Consider the following 18,595-nt stretch of genomic DNA (forward strand, 5'->3'; position numbering starts at 1 on the left):
GCATAGCACTAAGGACTGTAGTTCTTAAAGGAGCACAGTGCAATGCAAGTGAATAGAGATGACTGGGCTGTGGACTAAGAGGGGCATAAGGCTTTGCACAACAGAGGAGAAGAGTTAGGACTTTTCCCGAGCACTTCTGGAGAGATTGGGGTCTTTTGTGGGAGGAAGCCGAGCTGTACAGACTGGAACCAGAGTTTCTTGTGGTGGGGGGACTATAGAGTGCAGACCCACCACTGGGTGTCTGTACCCTTCATGAGAAAGATCACGGACCTGTTGCTTTTGTCCGAGCATAGCTCCAGTGAGACTTAGCCACTGAGAGATTGTTTACTGAGCTGAGACCAGAGCTGGAAGGACCCATTGCCGTGTGTGTCTACAGCAAGGGAGAACCAACGAGGACCAGAGCTGAGAGACTGGCCCTTTTGAGGATCTGTTCATGAAGACTGAGTCACCAGGCCCAAAGTACCTGAGGACAGCAGACCGCCAATTGATCTGGGGAGCTGAATCAACTGTGCTTATCTCAACACTGAGACAGTTAGTGCAATAGAGACTGCTCTTTACTTAGCAGCCATTCATTGCACACTCTTAAAGAGACAGCTTCATGTGCACCATCCTACAGAAGGGCCCAAAGGATAGCCAGCTAATTTTGACAATTAGATGCCAGGTACTTTGCAGTCACTTCCCCACCGTCACCCGGTGATCACCGAGTATCACAGATGGGGAAAAACCTGTATGTAAACAATAGAGATATCTCCCCTGTCAGCTCCTGAACACTGCTTTGTATGGCTCTGCAGAGCCATACAAAGCAGTGTGCTTACAGTGAAGCACACACACAGCCCCCATTGTGAAAACAACACACAGCACACAGTTAACCCTTTGATCGCCCCCAGATGTTAACCCATTCCTGCCCAGTGCCATTAGTACAGTATCAGTGCTTTTTATTAGCACTGATCACTGTATTAGTGTCACTGGGGATGTCAGTGACAGTCAGTTCCCCCCCAGTGTCAGAATGCCCACCGCAGTCCCGCTATAAGTTGCTGATTGCCGCCATTACCAGTATATAAAAAAACATGTAGCAGAATACATTTTGTCCAAATTTATGCCAAAATTAGATTTTTTACATTTTTTTACTGGGTATATTTAATAGAAAAAAGTAAAAAATATTGTTTTTTCTCAAAATTGACAGACTTTTTTTTAACGCAAAAAATTAAAACACAGAGGTGATCAAATACCACCAATAGAAAGCTCTATTTGTGGGAAAAAAGGAAATAAATGGAATTTGGGTGCAGCGTTGCATAAGCGCGCAATTGTCAGTTAAACTGACGCAGCGCCGTATCGCAAAAAATTACCTGGTCAGGAAGGGGGGTAAATCCTCAGGAGGGCAAGTGGTTAATGATGGTTTTTGTTTGTCTTTTCTGTATGTAAATCCCATTTCCTTTAGGCGATGTCTTACAGTTCAGTCACAGACATTGCCTCCAGTTTCTTCCCATTTGTTCCTCATTTGTTTTGTTGAGCATTTTCTGTTTTCAAGGCATATTGCTTTAAGTTTTTTTGGTTTGGTTTCCTTGATTTGTATCTTGGTCCAGATTTTAGACACAGCTGACTGGGAACAACCAACATCATTTGCAACATTTACCTGCAGACTACGTAGCACATTTAATCTGATGCAGATGTTTGTTTTAGAGCTGTAAAGTACATGGTGAGTCCAGAATATTTTCCTCAGAATTCACTAATCCCATACTTTTTCCTCTGCTTGATCTGCAAAAACAGTTGCAATTGACTACAGTTTTCTTTCTTTTTTATTTTTTTAAGTGTTTCTGAAAGCCAGAAGGTTCAAGTGTTAAATGCAAATAGTTTTGATGCATGTCTGTGATTGTTTTGTTTTTTCTACACAATTAAACAATTAAATGAACATTTTCCAAGAGTGGTGATTCCATACTTTTTGCCAGGGGTTGTACAATTAACATCCTAAGATTGTATTTTTTACTGTTCCATTTTACTATAAAATTAAATTATGTCAAGAAATATTGGGTACTTATTATTCTGCTCAGTGCTGTCAATCTAACACTGGGAAATCACTGATGGAAGATAAGTGCATAGGGATGAACTCATCAGTGCCAATGCTCCTTCGTAGTTGAAACAAAGTTGGGATGATCTGGTCACCAAGTCATATCGTTGTGACTGCTGTAAGATAAGGGAGTTTTTGGGGGGTTTTTTAACCATGAACTTGCATATCACATGGACCCAGAATAAAAGTATGTAGGAAAAAAATTTTAATTTTTGATAAGGGGAGGTGCTGTGGGGTGGGGATGTGGGGGCCCACCCAAGCTAGAGTTGGTCTTCACAAGTTTAACTCACATTTCTCACTTATTTGGGCCTGTGTGGCCTGAAATTGCAGAAATAGGTAACCTCTTAAGTCCTGTTACTCTATTTATTAGTTTAATAGAATAATAACTTTTTTACTTAAAATGTTGCTATCCCAACTCCCTGACATCTATAGTTAGACACTAATGCCCACCCTAGTTAAAACATTGGCCTGCACCTTGTTAATTTAAAAACGCAGCAATGTTCACTTTCTGAGTTTATCCCTCTCTGTCTCATCATACTGCGATTCAGCACTGGTCCTCTTCTAGGTTGAATGATGCCCAGTGTCATGAAATTCAGCTCCGGTGTGCCTAGAGCATTACATCCTATGTTGTCTCTGCATCCACAAGGGAATTCTGCAGGGAGTGGCACCTTGCCATTACATGGTGCCGATCTCTCCGACATGAAGCACTGCCCACCATTGGGAAAGAGAGCAGATGAGGTCATGTTATTGGACCAAAGACAATAAAAAAGGGTGCAGGGTGAGGGCAAGGAAATGAGGAAGAGAGGGAGAGCTTGAATTGGGTTTCAAATGTACTGTGATTAGGTTCTGTTGGCTTGTAGAGTGCTGTCAATCTATCAAGTTTTTGGGCACTAGGAGCTGAAGGGGAAGGGGTGTTAATAGATAATAGGAAGAGATAATATCAGAGGGGACCTCAGCAATGTGAAGATGCAGATTCAGCATCCATAGAGCAGGTAGGTCAGAGCAAGTCTGTCACAGTACGTGTTAAGGCTCTGAGTCGAGTAGCTCAGTAGAGAGGCTTCCACTGACCAGCAGGATAGGCATACAAACAGGTCACCCTAGCAGATTACACGGGCTCACCTGAGGTACAGAATCTAAGCACTAACCAGAGCTGCTGATGGTGGATATAGATGTCGCTGCGTGTTAGTACCAGGTCACAGTCCTCAGGATCACCCTACCTGGCCTACCAGGAGGTGAGCAAGCTGGGGTCCAGTAGCAGATATAGCAGGAAGGAATCAAACAGTAGTGTAGTCAGTAAACAAGCCAAAGGTTGGTAACAAGTGGTTGCAGGTTGGGATCAAGCGGAAGCATAGTCGAGGTACAAGCCAAAGGTCGGTAATGAGTGGGTGCAAAGGTATGGACAGCAGAAGGAGTGACAAGAGCAAGATATTGGCTGTACAGAGCACAATAATCTGGCAAACAGGAAGTGCAGAGACAAGGATTAAATCCGAAGGTTCAAGGGAGGATCATAGAGTTCAAGGTTCACAACAAACAAGAAACAAGGCAAGATTGTCCTAAGAGATCAGACAGGGAGCTGTCCAGCATCTCAGGTGGCTCATCAAGAAGAGTTACTGCTAGTCACAGCAGAGATTCCAGGTTCAGATCCAGGCCTTGACAAAGTCTTGCAGTATTGTATAGTGGTGCCACCAAGGGCTGGGACTAGGGGGTGGCCCAAAGGGACAGCTGACTTGGGCACAGTGTGTGGCATTTTCTCTTTGAGTGCTGGATGACCTTTTCCTGGCACTGGTTTCACCATTGCCTTTGATTTTGCCATGTGGCAGAGATGTGTAGACTACAAACGCAGCTGAAAAGTATTACAGATATTTTAGTTGCTAAACCAGTTTCACATACATGTATATTGTGTGAAAAACTTTTTTACCTTGAGATTTGCTTCAGGGCAGAAGAACTCTCTGTAAATGCAATGTTTTTATTTGTTTTTAGACAATTGCCTGGAGTTTTAATAAGCAGCAACAACAGCTGATTAAAAAAAAAAAAACAACACACAAGAAATGCAAAATGCCACAAACACATAAACAACATCAATAATGTACCCGAAACAATTATTTTTTTCCGGTATAAATCTGCCGTATCCTGCGTAATGTTCAAGTATAATTTCACTAATCATCTTGATACATAGACCACCTTGTGATTTACAACCCTCAACATAATAAGTACGGCATTAACGAACCAACTGGTCTCGCCTTTCCGTCTCTTCAAGTACCTGGTGATTTCGGATACAAATTAAGATTGTGTACTGAAATGTATTAAATGTTATTAGACGTGTAGATCAAGTTTATTGTCTACAAAATGGAGCCTTTGGGAGGAAATTGCTCGCTTGCAGCGTTTACGAGGCTTGGGTTGTGTATCAAGCGCGTCTCTTTGTACGCTGTGCAATAGATTAATTGCCGTAGGCTTGAAATCATTCAGACTTTTTTCTCTCTCTTTTTTTTTGTAATCCCACCCTCGCTAATGCAAGCCCACTGCAGGGACCAGAAAATAAGCCATTTCCAGAGAAATTACTTCTCAAGTGTCTTCAGACTTTGAGATCCAAAAGTCTACTCTGTTTTTATTTGTTTTTTTTTGTTTTTTTCGGTTGTTGTTCTTTGTGGCTATAGATAATCAGGTCCCACTCTTGCTCCCCCTCTCTCTCTGCAATTAAATTTTTAATTTCACAGAATTATGTGCTGTGCCGTGCTGACGACTCTTATTTCACAAGGATCTGAAAGGCAACTAGATGAATTGTATTTTTCCTTTGCTCCCTGCGGTGGACATCTTTTCACCATCTTATTTGCCGAGTTACTGAAGGTCATGTCGCCGGCACAAAGTTACTGTTGAGTGAGAGAGCTGATTTTTTTTTTCTTTTTGGAACGTGTCAAGCAGTTATTAAAAAGAATGGCAGTGCATAATCGCCAACCGCATAATTACCCGGAGTAAAGACAGCTGGGTGACCTGTTTATCAAGGTCTTCTGTAATAGGTAGCTCCAGGGAATGCTAATTAGATCAGGTTACACCAAATAATAGCAAAGCAATGGTAGGGAGACAAGGGGGAATGTCCTGGGATTTTTGTTTCTGACCCAGACAAATTGTATTATCATGGCTGAGAACTGTCCTAGAAACATCAACAGCATACATTCTACAGCTTGCCGCTTTGGGACTTCTTCCATCCCACACTTGTTTTATGGATTTCACAATCTTGAAAAGCTTGACTGTTCTCTTTAAAGGTTGTTTTGTGCTTAAAGTGAACTTTTTTTTTACGCACGCAGGACAAAATGTGGTGCGGCAGCAATACCACACATAGTCCGGGTGCAATGTAAAGAACTTGTATAAAGTAAAGCAAAGATAGTTCACAACAAACCCAGTGGGAAGACAGCCCAACCTGGAACACACAATAATGTCAACATTGTGTAGGGGAGCAGGTTTCAGCAGAACTGACTGCGCCTGTTAGGAGGGACATAATGTGGCCTGGTTGTCTCATACCCAAGCAGGAGTTTAGAATATTTGTGATGTCTACGTATTCTGGAACCTTTCCCTGCCATTAGTACTGTCCCTGACAGATGGGTTACCTGTCCTTACACTACCCACATGCGACTGTGCACCAAAACCTGGGGAGCAGGGATTTAAAAAGACTCTGCTGATCCAAAATAGCCACCAAGGGTCAAATAGATCCAGCGCAGCCATCCGGAATGCTGTGTCCAGGAACCAGGAAACCGCAGAGAAACCAAGTTTCCCTTGACTTCCTCTTCAGGCTGTGATGCTGCTCTAGTAAGGCACCACTTAAAGTGGAGGAGCAGATTGCACCTGCCTACAAACACAACAAATTCACTACAGTAGGGGTCTTACCAGTAGCACCTTCCCTTGGCTTCTCCACCACTCACATTAGTCAAAGTGAAGAGACATATCTGGGACTTTCGGGTATGGGGGGGCATGTGACTCACTTCCCTTCCTTTCACATGAGAGTGCAGGTGCTTTTGAATTGGACACTCAGGCAGCCAGCACATGAAGGTGGAGTCCTTAGCCCAGAGTTGGCTTCACGCTGTGGGCTTTCACAAGGCTTTCTGTCCTTCTTCCTACAGCCGAACTGAGCAGAAGCAGAGCAAAAAGAAGGTGAGTATTTTCAGTTGGTGGGACCGCCATTAAAGGTAGCTTTTGGGTCTCTAAAGAAATAATATCAGCATTCCCTTGGAATAGAAGAGGTAGTATACTTACCTATGTCTCCTACCTCCCCTCGGTTCCTGAGCTGCAGTCTCCATCACTCTCTTCAGTTTTCAACACTATAGTTTCTTTGACCCCTGAATTACTGCTGGGTCCTGTAGAAGCATTCTGTAGGAGTCAGAGAAAGGAACCATTGGACATGTCAGGGGACACAGGCATCCAACACTCCCAGAAATATTGAATGCCAAGAAAATGACAGAGACTGTTGACATAGGGGAGGTAGAAAACACAGGCTAGAGAGGTGTGCTACCTCTTCTATTGCAGAGGAGTGCCAGTTTGAATTTTTTTATGGACTTGGCTTTGTGCACTGGTGTGCAGTCATGTTGCAACAGGAAGGGACCATCCTCAAACTGTTCCCACAAAGTTGGGAGCATGAAAATGTACATAATGTCTTGGTTTGCTGATGCCTCAAGAGTTCCCTTCACTGGAACTAAGGGGCTAAGCCCAACCTCTGAAAAACAACCCCACACCATAATCCCCCCTCCACCAATTTTACACTTGGCATAATGCAGTCAGCCATGTACCGTTCTCCTGGCAACCGTCAAACCCAGACACGTCCATCAGATTGCCAGACAGAGAAGCGTGATTGGTCACTCCAGAGAACACATCTGCACTGCTCTAGAGTCCGGTGGTGGTGTGCTTTACACCACTGCATCCGACTCTTTGCATATCAGTAGGTGATGTAAGGCTTGGATGCAGCTGCTCGACCATGGAAACCTATTCTATGAAGCTCTCTGCGCACTGTTGTTGTGCTAATCTGAAGGCCACATGAAGTTTGGAGGACTGTGCAGACAGCTGGTGACTTCTGCGCACTGTGCGCTTCAGCATGTGCTGACCCCGCTCTGTCATTTTACATGGCCTACCACTTGGTGGCTGTTGTTCCCAGTTGATTCCACTTTGTTATAATCCCACTAACAGTTGACCGTGGAATATTTAGTAGCCAGGAAATGTCACAGACGGACTTATTGCACAGGTGGCAACCTATCACGGCACCACGCTTGAACGCACTGACCTCCTGAGAGCGACCCATTCTTTCACAAATGTTTGTAGAAGCAGTCTGCATGCCTAGGTGCTTGATTTTATACACCTGTGACCATGGAGGTGATTGGAATACCTGAATCCAATGATTTGGAGGGGTCTATATTCAGAAAAAAAAGACAAAAGAAAAATAAGTATAAATGTAAAATAAAATGTAAAATAGAAACAAAGATACAAAAAAAAAATTATAAATATATATATATATATATATATATATATATATATATATATATATATATATTTTTTTTTTTTAACAATGGGGCAGACTTGATGGACCATTTGGTCTTTTTTTTCTGCCATCACTCTTCTATGTTTCTTTGGTATTGGTGTGTGGTGGCCCTAACGTTATGACGTCAGTGCTGCATTTTGCAGTATTTTGCTGTAAACCTGGGCTGATGTAAAGATGCAACCTTAGGGGGTCTGTCCATGACATCCTAGCCTCATAGGAAGTGGGTTAAATGATGTTGACTGTCATTTAACCCAGAGGAGGACTTGCAATGAAGCAAAGTTTTTGTGGAGAGGGGACATTACTGGAAACAATGTAATAATTGCAATGAATGCTGATTTTTTATTTTTAAAAATGTGAATTTAGTAAAAAAAAAAAAAAGGTAAACCTATTTGTACAAAAAGTGGTTGTTATGGTAGAAGATTTTTTTTTAACCCAAATGCATTCTCTGCATTGAGATTAAAACCTTCCGTGTTCAGCTCTGCCCCCCTTATACTTTCCTGAGCCCAATCTCGATCCAGCGCTGTGTACAGGTGCACCGGCTCTCTCCTCACAGGGTAGATTGATAGCAGTGGAAGCCATGGGCAGAACCACTGTGTAATAAAAATTCACAATTTGTACCTATACATTCCTTTGGTTTTGTGCTAGTGTCCTTCAAAAGCTTCCAAACCTGGCATGCTTGTCATATGTGCATTCTGTTCAGTGATAAAACAATACCCCCCCATTTCACAATAATATCATGTGATAGGTGGTCACACTGTGTTATGGGGTGCAGGGGTGCTTGCATAAGTATGGGTTTGGGGGATTCCAAGGCACGTCAGAATTTAATGTAGGAAAACCACAGGTATGTACAGGCTTTTACATGATAATGATTCCTTTTGTAAATCAGACCTCCTAGGTATAAAGCACTGCAGAAAACTGCATGTAATGGACTTACATTTTATACTTCTGTTCTGCTAAATGCCACTTTCCTTCCATTGAGTTCTCATGTTTAAAATTCTCCATGGTGCGATTGTTAGCTGTTCTTACCTGTATATAAAATAAAGGATGCAGTGGGACCTTCTATATTGTATCTACAAAAAAAGGACCATACTTATAAACATTTATATATTCTTCTGATTGAATCCGAGGTGAGAATTAGAGACTCTTGGGTGACAACATTGATAAATAGACCCCTCTGTTAGACCAAAAGAAATTTATGGGTGCCTGGCCATGTCACCTACATGAGCTGGACATCCCACTCCAAAACAATGGCAATTAATATGGAGATGGATTCCCCTTTGGGTGGTAATAAAAGAAAAATTTGAAGTAGAATTCTGGGCTTTGCCTAACTAGCCTAAAAACACTCCCTCCCCACTCCTATGCTAGCTAGCCTATGTAAGTAAGATTTACAGTATATGCTTAGAAAAAAGAAAAAAAGGAACATAATGGGACTTTACTTGTACAGAATCGGACAGACTCGTATTTATAAATTTACATATTTATTTGAAATACATCTTACAATGAAGAAGATATATATAATCAGTATATATCAAAAGCCCATGGATCCTCAATCCAGAAGGAACAAAGCTGGTCTGGTCACAGTAGGTGGGTCCCTCCTTTAAGGATGCAGAAAAAGGTCTTCCTCCTCCCAGGTGGATATTTGGATTCCAAAGTCAGGATTCTGAAAACAAAGTGCTCCTGTCCTACCCGGCTCCCTCATGCTGGCTGTACGCAGGAACACCAAGGAGAATGGAGCCCACTGGGCGGTGTGGCCTGCAACTATCCTTGCAGATATTGTCATAGTTGAGATTCAAACTGATGACCCTAGTGCTGCCAGGCAGAAGTACTAGCCAGTGAGTTGCCCTTTACACAGGATAGTGTCAGGGCAGGACTGTGGAACGGACAGGTAGGCCTAGTGGCAGGGTAACGCACTGGCTGACAACAACCACCACCAACAGACCGAAGTCCCTCAGGGCGTGGAATCTAAGTCCCAGGCTGCCCTTCACCAGGGCCCCTGATGGTGGGGATGGACTTGACGCAGCCAGGAACCAGGTCGCGGCCCCCGAGACACCCCGGCTGCGGTAATGGCCGCCGCCAATGGCGTGTAGCTGGTAAGAATGACAATAGCGTAGTCAGACAGGCCGGGTCGACAACAACGGGACAAAACGGTACAGAACAGTAGACAGAGAATCACAGGTCACGGGCCGGGTTCAGCAACGGAAGGTCAGATCGAAGGAAAACACAGAGAATGGTCTTAGTCACAAGCCGAGTCAGATACCAGAACAGTCACAAGAGTATACACAGAGCTGTAGCAAGACAAAGACACAAGACACAAGTGCAAAGAGCATGTGCGGATCACAGGCTTATATGTACTCAGCCACACCCCTCTGGGGGATGGACCTCAGAGACCTGAAGGCATAAAAGATTCCCACCATGCTCAGCAGAAATCCAAGATGGATGCCAGCACATGGAGTAACATAACCTCTGGGAAAAGGTAGGACCTTAACAGATAGTTAGTATAGATGTTAAGGGAGAAGGAGCATTTGTAAGAGTAGTTAGGTAAAATGCGGAATTCTACTTAAACCACTTTTAAAAGGTCCAGATACAACTTTTTTCCAGTAAAAGTCAGCAGAGTATCCAATGCATTTCAGAGGTTCAAAAATGCCCCCTTCATCAGGGCTGTAGATTAAATACAATGTGAATGGACTAAAAGTGAACTGGACCTTTAATGGTATTTGTTTCAATGTGATTACAAGCTTGTCAGCAGCAGGAGTGTCCCCCTGACCTTTTTTGGAATAAGATCATAGATGGACCTTTTAGCAGTGGTATTGCGCTTCAATTTACATTTTTGTTATATTATACTACGAGCTAAGGAGATAATGGAGATAATCTGGGGTGTAGAAGCTGCCTGTCTGATAACCAGACTTCCTTACATCAACATTAAGATTTTAGGATGGCAATACCAATAACATAACCTTATGGGCCTAGTACTCTTTTTCCATGTTCCTCAACTCCCTTTTATGGGGGCTTCCATATGTGTATGCAGCCTGTTGCATTAGGGGCTTTAAGGTGGCGAAAGCTCAAACACAGATGTGTGTGTCTACATACACTGCTCAAAAATATCAAAGGAATACTTTTTATTCAGAGTATGGAATGAAGTCAATGAAACTAGGTAGCAGAGGGGGTTGTTAATCAGTTTCAGCTCCTTTGGTATTAATGAAATTAACAACAGGTGCACTAGATGGGCAACAATGAGATTACCCCCAAAACAGGAATGATTTTATAGGAGGAGGTCACTGACTTTTTTTTCCCTACTCATCTTTTCTGCCTGTTTTTCACTAGTTTTGCATTTGGCTAGGATCAGTGTAACTACTTGGTAGCATGAGTTGATACCTGGGCCCTACAGAGGTTTCACAGGCAGTCCAACTCCTCCAGGATGGCACTTCAATACGTGCAATTGCCAGAATGTTTGCTGTGTCTCCCAGCACAGTATCAAGAACTTGGAGGAGATTGCAGGAGACAGGCAGTTACTCTAAGAGAGCTGGACAGGACCGTAGAAGGTCCTTAACCCCTCAACAGGACTAGTATCTGCTCCTTTGTGCAAGGAGGAACAGGCTGAGCATTGCCAGAGCCCTACAAAATGACCTCCAGCAGGCAACTGGTGTGATCTCAATCAGAAACAGACTTCATGAGGGTGGCCTGAGGGCCCGACATCCTCTAGTGGGCCCTGTGCTCGCTGCCCAGCACCATAGAGCTCAATTGGCATTTGCCATTGAACACCAGAATTGGCAGGTCTGCCACTGGCGCCTTGTACTTTTCACAGATGAGAGCAGGTTCACCCTGAGCACATGTGACAGACATGAAAGGGTCTGGAGAAGCCGTGGAGAACGTAATGCTGCCTGTAACATCATTCAGCATGACCGTTTTGGTGGGTGGTCAGTTATGGTCTGGGGAGGCATATCCATGGAGGGACACACAGACCTCTACAGACTAGGCGATGGCACTCTGACTGCCATTGGGTATTGGGACCCATTGTCAGACCCTACGCTGATGCAATAGGTCCTAGGTTGCTCCTGGTGTACGACATGCCCGGCCACATGTGGCGAGAGTATGCAGGCAGTTCCTGGAGGATGAAGGAATTGATACCATTGAATGGCACCCACACTCGTCTGACCTAAATACAATAGAACACCTCTGGGATATCATATTTTGGTCCATCCGACGCTGTCAGGTTGTACCTCAGACTGTCCAGGAGCTCAGTGATGCCCTGGTCTAGATATGAGAGGAAATACCCCAGGACACCATCTGTCGTCTCATTAGGAGCATGCTCCGATGTTGTCAGGCATGCATACAAGCACATGGGGGCCATACAGACTACTGAGTGCCATTCTGAGTTGCTGCAATGAAATTTCAGCAAACTGGACTAGCCTGCTGCATCATTTTTTCACTTTGATTTTCGGGGTGTCTTTGAATTCAGTCCTCTGTAGGTTGATAATTTTAATTTCAAACGATGGGGCATCCTTACGTTCCTAACACATTACTCACTCCATATCAGTATAGATATCCAGCATGAGATTTTTCCCCATTGAGATCTGATGTGTTTTCAAAGTGTTCCTTTAATTTTTTTGAGCAGTTTATATATGACTCTGGCACATTGATCTCCCTTCCAGCACAGTGAAAGAGAAGTGCATAAGCACTTCTCTTGTGGCAGAGAGGATCTTTCCCATCTTTCTGCCAGCACACAGAGCAAAAATGCTGATGCACATGGGGTGATTAGGGTGTGCCCAGGCACATCGAGCACACCCTGTGCACACACTTATGGGGGCTTCTACAACAGCCTCCGCTCGTCTGGAAAGGTTTTCCAAATATTTTGGAGTGTGTTCATGTGAACTTGTATGCATTAGGTCAAAATAGCAATTGTAAGATCAGGTACTGATGTTGAAAGAGAAGACTTGGATCACAGTTGGAGTTTCAGTAAATCACAAAAATCTTCAAAAGGGTTGAGGTCAAGGCTGTTTACAAGCCACTCGAGTTTCTTCACAGCAGACTCATCAAACCATGTCTTTATGGAGCTGTCTTTGTGCACAGGAGCACAGTCATGTTGGAATAGAAAAGGTCCTTCTCCAAACTGTTCATACAAGGCTGGAAACACACAATTGTCTAAAATGACTTTGTGTGCTGGAGCATTAACAGTACCCTTCACTGAAGACACCTGAACTCAACATGTGATGGTGGTCCACACAATGCTGGCTATTTAGTTGTTTTGACGGTGAGGGGCCCACAACTTTTGTAAACATAGTGTATGTGTGTGTATACACTATATTGCCAAAAGCATTGGGGCACCCCTCCAAATCATTGGATTCAGGTGTTCCAATCACCTCCATGGCCACTGGTGTATAAAATCATCACCTAGGCATGCAGACTGCTTCTACAAACATTTGTGAAAGAATGGGTCGCTCTCAGGAGCTCAGTGAATTCAAGCGTGGTATCGTGATAGGTTGCCACCTGTGCATTAAGTCCATCCGTGAAATGTCCTTGCTACTAAATATTTCACGGTCAACTGTTAGTGGAAGCAACTGGGAACAACATCAACTCCACAGCTAGGCCACGTAAAATAACAGAGCGGGGTTAGCACATGCTGAAGCGCACAGTGCACAAAAGTCGCCTACTGTCTGCAGAGTCAATAGCTAAAGACCTCCAAACTTGGTGTGTCCTTCAGAGTAACACAACAACAGTGCATAGAGAGCTTCATAGAATGAGTTTCCATGGCTGAGCAGCTGCATCCAAGCCTTACATCACCAAGTGCAATGCAAAGCGTCAGATGTAGTGGTGTAAAGCATGCCACCACTGGACTATAGACCAGTGGAGATGTTATCTGGAGTGATTAATCATGCTTCTCTGTCTGGTAATCTGATGGACGTGTCTGGGTTTGGCGGTTACCATGAGAACGGTACATTCCTGACTGTGTGGTGCCAAGTTTGGTGGAGAGAAGATTATGGTGTGGGGTTGTTTTTCGGGGGTTGGGCTTGGCCTCTTAGGTCCAGTAAAGGGAACTCTTAAGGCATCAGCATACCAAGACATTTTGGATAATTTCATGCTCCCAACTTTGTGGGAACAGTTTGGGGATGGCCCCTTCCTGTTACAACATGACTGCACACCAGTGCACAAAGCAAGGTCCATAAAGACATGGATGAGCGAGTTTGGGGTGGAGGAACTTGTCTGGCCTGCACAGAGTCCTGACCTCAACCCCATAGAACACCTTTGGGATGAATTAGAGCAGAGACTGAGAGCCAGGCCTCCTCCCCCGACATCAGTGCCTGACCTCACAAATGTGCTTCTGGAACAATGGTCAAACCTTCCCATAGACACCCTCCTAAACCTTGAGGACAGCCTTCCCAGAAGAGTTGAAGCTGTTATAGCTGCAAAGGGCGGGCCAACTCAATATTGAACCCTATGATTGGGATGCCATTAAAGTTCATGTGCGTGTAAAGGCAGGCGGCACGATACATTTGGCAATATAGTGTATGTGTACATAAACATATCCCACTCACTGGGCTTATTAAAAGCAAAACGGTGTCGTTTATTGAAGTGACGTATCAGTGGTTGAACAGTCCACTTTCTCAAGGACACAAAATTATATAGTAATAAATACAATGAACAGCCCTACGGACTTTCTTACTAGCTAATATATACTTATAAATATATACAGTATGTAGAGAGAGACTTTCTGCATAATGTATGGGGATGATAAGTGCATTGGCCTTTTATATTAAAGCAGCGTTTTGATTCATGCAGTGAATCAATTTTTTAAAAAGCATTTCTTAAAGCGAGTCTTCAGTCTGTAGAAAAAAAATAAAAAATCAAATGCTGTAGCTGCTGACTTTTAATCTAATGACACTTACTTTTCCAGGTATCCAACGTCATCCTCTCCCGAGCCGGTTTTTCAGCGGTCTTTGAGTCCTCAGCACCGACATGTCTAGTGTGGGAAGCCAGCAGTGACTCCTTGAGGCTTCACAGCCAGCTTCCCGCTATGAGTCTATTGTCCAGAAACAGTAATAATGCTGTAACCCTCTGGTGTATTGTCACATGACCCTTGGTTTTGTTTGCCAATAGGTTGTTGAGCCTAAGTGCCTGGTCATACCGGTGTGATTTCAGGTGCGATTTACAAATTGAAATTGCATCTAATGCACGTGAATGTCATTGTCTTAACATTTGCAATACGCTACAGCGCGATTTCTAAAATAGTTGTTGCATGACTTTTTCTGCAGTTGTTTGTGTTGCAATTTCACATACATAGAATATAAAGGAAATCGCACTGCAAATTGCAAGAAATCGTTGAAAAGTACCAATAAAGTCTTCAGAAATCGCACATGAAACCGCACTGAAATTACACACAAATCGCACAATTTGACCAGTGACTAACACCCCCGCTCCGGAGCTCCTTGCCCATCAGCACCAGTGCAGAAGGGCATACAGGCTGGTATAAGTGTGTTGGGGGCCCTTCCGCCATAAAAATATCAAATTGTATACATGGGGATTTATTATCTAAAACTGAAGAGTGCAAAATCTGGTGCAAATTCTGAGTGCACCAGTTTTAGCACATCTACTCCATGATGTACCAGACTGGTATCTCTATTATGGCGAGGGTACGGCACTGTTTTTTATAATATTTTTCAATAAAAAAAATAGACAAAAATTACATCAAATAAATGACAGTTTTTTAAGTATATTAACCATTTGACGCCCGGCCTATGGCCGAATGGCGTCCGTAAAAATGTATTAGCTTTCCGGGAGGCTGCCATATGGCGTCCTCCCTCACATGCGCAGTTTGCACGCTTGCAGAGCCGCGCAGCGGCGCGATCTGTCACCGGCCGTGTACCTTGGACACGGCCGATGACAGATCTGAGTACCGGCGCTCGTTGCCGGTACCATGTGACCTGCTGTGACCAATCACAGCAGGTCACATGACAGTTGTATACAATGGATGGCTTCCTTCATGCCATCCATTGTATACTAGTGTCTAGCTGTGAATGGTCACAGCTAATCACATGCATATGTCATGTGATTAGCTGTAGCCAAATCACAGCTAAGCACAAAAAAAAAAAAAACGTGAATGAATCGATGTCATTCAGGTAAATGCTTGCTTATAGCAAAGTAATTCTTTGCTATAAGCAAATTGTGTAAAAAAAATACTGATCACTTCCTCAAAGTAGTACAATGTTAAAAAAAAGAAAAAAAATGCAATAAAAATTTTAAATTAAATTTTTTTTTTTTTTTTTTTCACACTGTCACCAGTCAGTGTCCCTGATCACCGCCATGCCAGTTATATGATGACGCTGTACTGCACTGGTGACAGTATGTAAAAAAAAAAATAGTGAAAATAATTTTTTTTTATTTTTTCATTTTACGAAAAATTATGACAAAAAAAATACAACTTCAAAAAACTCTCCATGCCTCTTATGAAGTACGTCGGACTGTCTACTCTGCAAAAAGTGGTCATTTGGGGGATATCTGTACTGTTCTGACATTCTTGGACCTCAAGAAATTAGATTGGCTGTCAGTACTTCAGGATTGATTAATATTCAGATCTATACCATAGTTTGTGAACTCTATAACTTTCCTACAAACTAAATAATACATCCTAATTTGGGTTATTTTCACCAAAGACATGTAGCAGAATACATCTCGGCCTAAATTTATGAAGAACAATTATTTATTTGCAAACTTTTATAACAGAAACAAAGAAAACGTGTTTTTTTTTCAAAATTTTCGGTCTTTTTTGTTAATTTAGCAAAAAATAAAAACCCCAGCAGTGATTAAACACCACCAAAAGAAAGCTCTAGTTGTGTGAAGAAAATTATAAAATTTTAGTTTGGGTACAATGTTGTATGACCGCGCAATTGTCATTCAAAGTGTGAGAGCGTTGAAGCCTGAAAAATGGCCTGGGCAGGAAGGTGTAAAATTGCACGGTATTGAATTGGTTAAAGAACCAATTCTGGCACTAGTGTTTTGTACACCCATAGAGAATAATATGTTTCACCTTTTCAAAACGACCAACATTTCTGATTTGCAATCAACTGAAAAGTTCTATGAACTAGTTTAAACCCACTGCAAAACCGAATCTTACAGGGATAATAACAGTTACAATAAACAGCGAAATACTATGAAAAAATAATGGATTCAGCTGTAAATATGTTGACATGATGAAGATTAAGTTAATAATAAAAAAAAAAAATACAATCATGCTTTTTCTCAGAGGGACAAACTATAACTTTTAATTTGTTTTTCATTTTTACAAGCATATAAACTAATGTTCAATATTTTTTTTTAACTGTTCATATAAAATCTTAGGGGGAGATTTACTAGAACTGGAGCACTCAGAATCTAATGCAGTTGTGCATGGTAGCCAATCAGTTTCTAACTTCAGCTTGTTCAATTAACCCCCGGTTCACATATCTGTGGCCGTGCGGGCCGAGTTTTGCGTGGACACAAGAGCCCATTCATTTGAATGGACTCCCGTGCCTCTGGACACGCAGGGAAGATGTCCCTGCACTTCTTTGGAAAATGCAGCCTGCACGGGAACTAAGGTTCCCAGTATGGTTGCAAATTCCAGTGCGAGTCCGCTTTCCTCTGTGCAGGTGATGCTGCTGCACATATTTTTGTGCGGATCCACAGCGGCACCACCTGCACAGATGTAAACCCAGCCTTAAACCTGGAAGCTGATTGGTTTCTATGCAGAAATGCACCAGATTTTGCATTTTCCAGTTTTAGTAAATAACCCCCTTCATTTTAACGACTTGCCCTCCAGAGGATTTACCACCCCCCTCCTGACCAGGCCATTTTTCACGATACGGAGCTGTGATATTTTAACTGCAAATTGCACGGTCATGCAACGCTGTACCCAAATTAACTATACGTCCTTTTTTCCCACGAATAGAGCTTCCTTTTGGTGAAATTTGATCGCCTGTGCGGGTTTTTTTTCTCGCTATAAACAAAAAAAGACCCACAATTTGAAAAAAAACAATATTTTTTACTTTATGCTATTAAACATGTCCACTAAAAAAATTAAAAAAATCTAATTTCGCCATAAATTTAGACCAAAGTGTATTCTGCTCCATGTCTTTGCTAAAAAAAATCCCAATACGTGTAAATTAAATGGTTTATGTGACAGTTATAGCGTTTTCAAATGGTGGTATATATACTGTAATTTTTTTTTTTTACTAATAATGGCGGCGAGCAGCGACTTATAGCGGGACTGCGGTGGGCATTCTGAGACTGGGGGGGAACTGACTTGGTGTCACTGACATCCCCAGTGACACCATTACAGTGGTCAGTTCTAATAAAAAGCACTGACACTGTACTAACGACACTGGGCAGGAAGGAGTTACCATCTGGGGTGATCAAAGGGTTAACTTTGTGCTGTGTGTACTTTACAATGTAAGCACACTGCTTTGTATGGCTCTGCTATGCAGAGCCATACAAAGCAGTGTGCAGGAGCTGACAGGGGAGAGATTTGTGTTGTTTATACACAAGTCTCTCCCCTGTTTGTAATACTCGGCGATCTCCGGGTGCCGGCAGGGAATCACCGGCTGGGACCCGGTAATTGACAGCCGAGGCCGCAAAGGGTTAACTTTGTGCTGTGTGTGTACTTTACAATGTAAGCACACTGCTTTATATGGCATTCTGAGACTGGGGGGGAACTGACATCCCCAGTGACACCAATACAGTGGTCAGTTCTAATAAAAAGCACTGACACTGTCCTAACAACACTGGGCAGGAAGGAGTTACCATCTGGGGCGATCAAAGGGTTAACTTTGTGCTGTGTGTGTACTTTACAATGTAAGCACACTGCTTTGTATGGCTCTGCTATGCAGAGCCATACAAAGCAGTGTGCAGGAGCTGACAGGGGAGAGATCTGTGTGGTTTATACACAGGTCTCTCCCCTGTTGGTAATACTCGGCGATCTCCAGGTGCCGGCAGGGAATCACTGGCCGGGACCCGGTAATTGACAGCCGAGGCCGCAAAGGGTTAAC

At 43.0% G+C, this 18,595-nt stretch overlaps 1 protein-coding gene across 1 annotated transcript in view; it reads left to right on the forward strand.

Moving 5' to 3' along the window:
- The window catches only part of ST6GALNAC3 (ST6 N-acetylgalactosaminide alpha-2,6-sialyltransferase 3), a 518,012-nt gene that overhangs the window by 291,340 nt on the left and 208,077 nt on the right, over window positions 1-18,595 (forward strand). The window lies entirely within an intron of this gene.

The sequence above is a fragment of the Staurois parvus genome, unplaced genomic scaffold (genome assembly GCF_062004578.1).
Source record: "Staurois parvus isolate SC_StPar_1 unplaced genomic scaffold, SC_StPar_1.0 ptg000578l, whole genome shotgun sequence".
Classification (NCBI taxonomy): Eukaryota; Metazoa; Chordata; class Amphibia; order Anura; family Ranidae; genus Staurois; species Staurois parvus.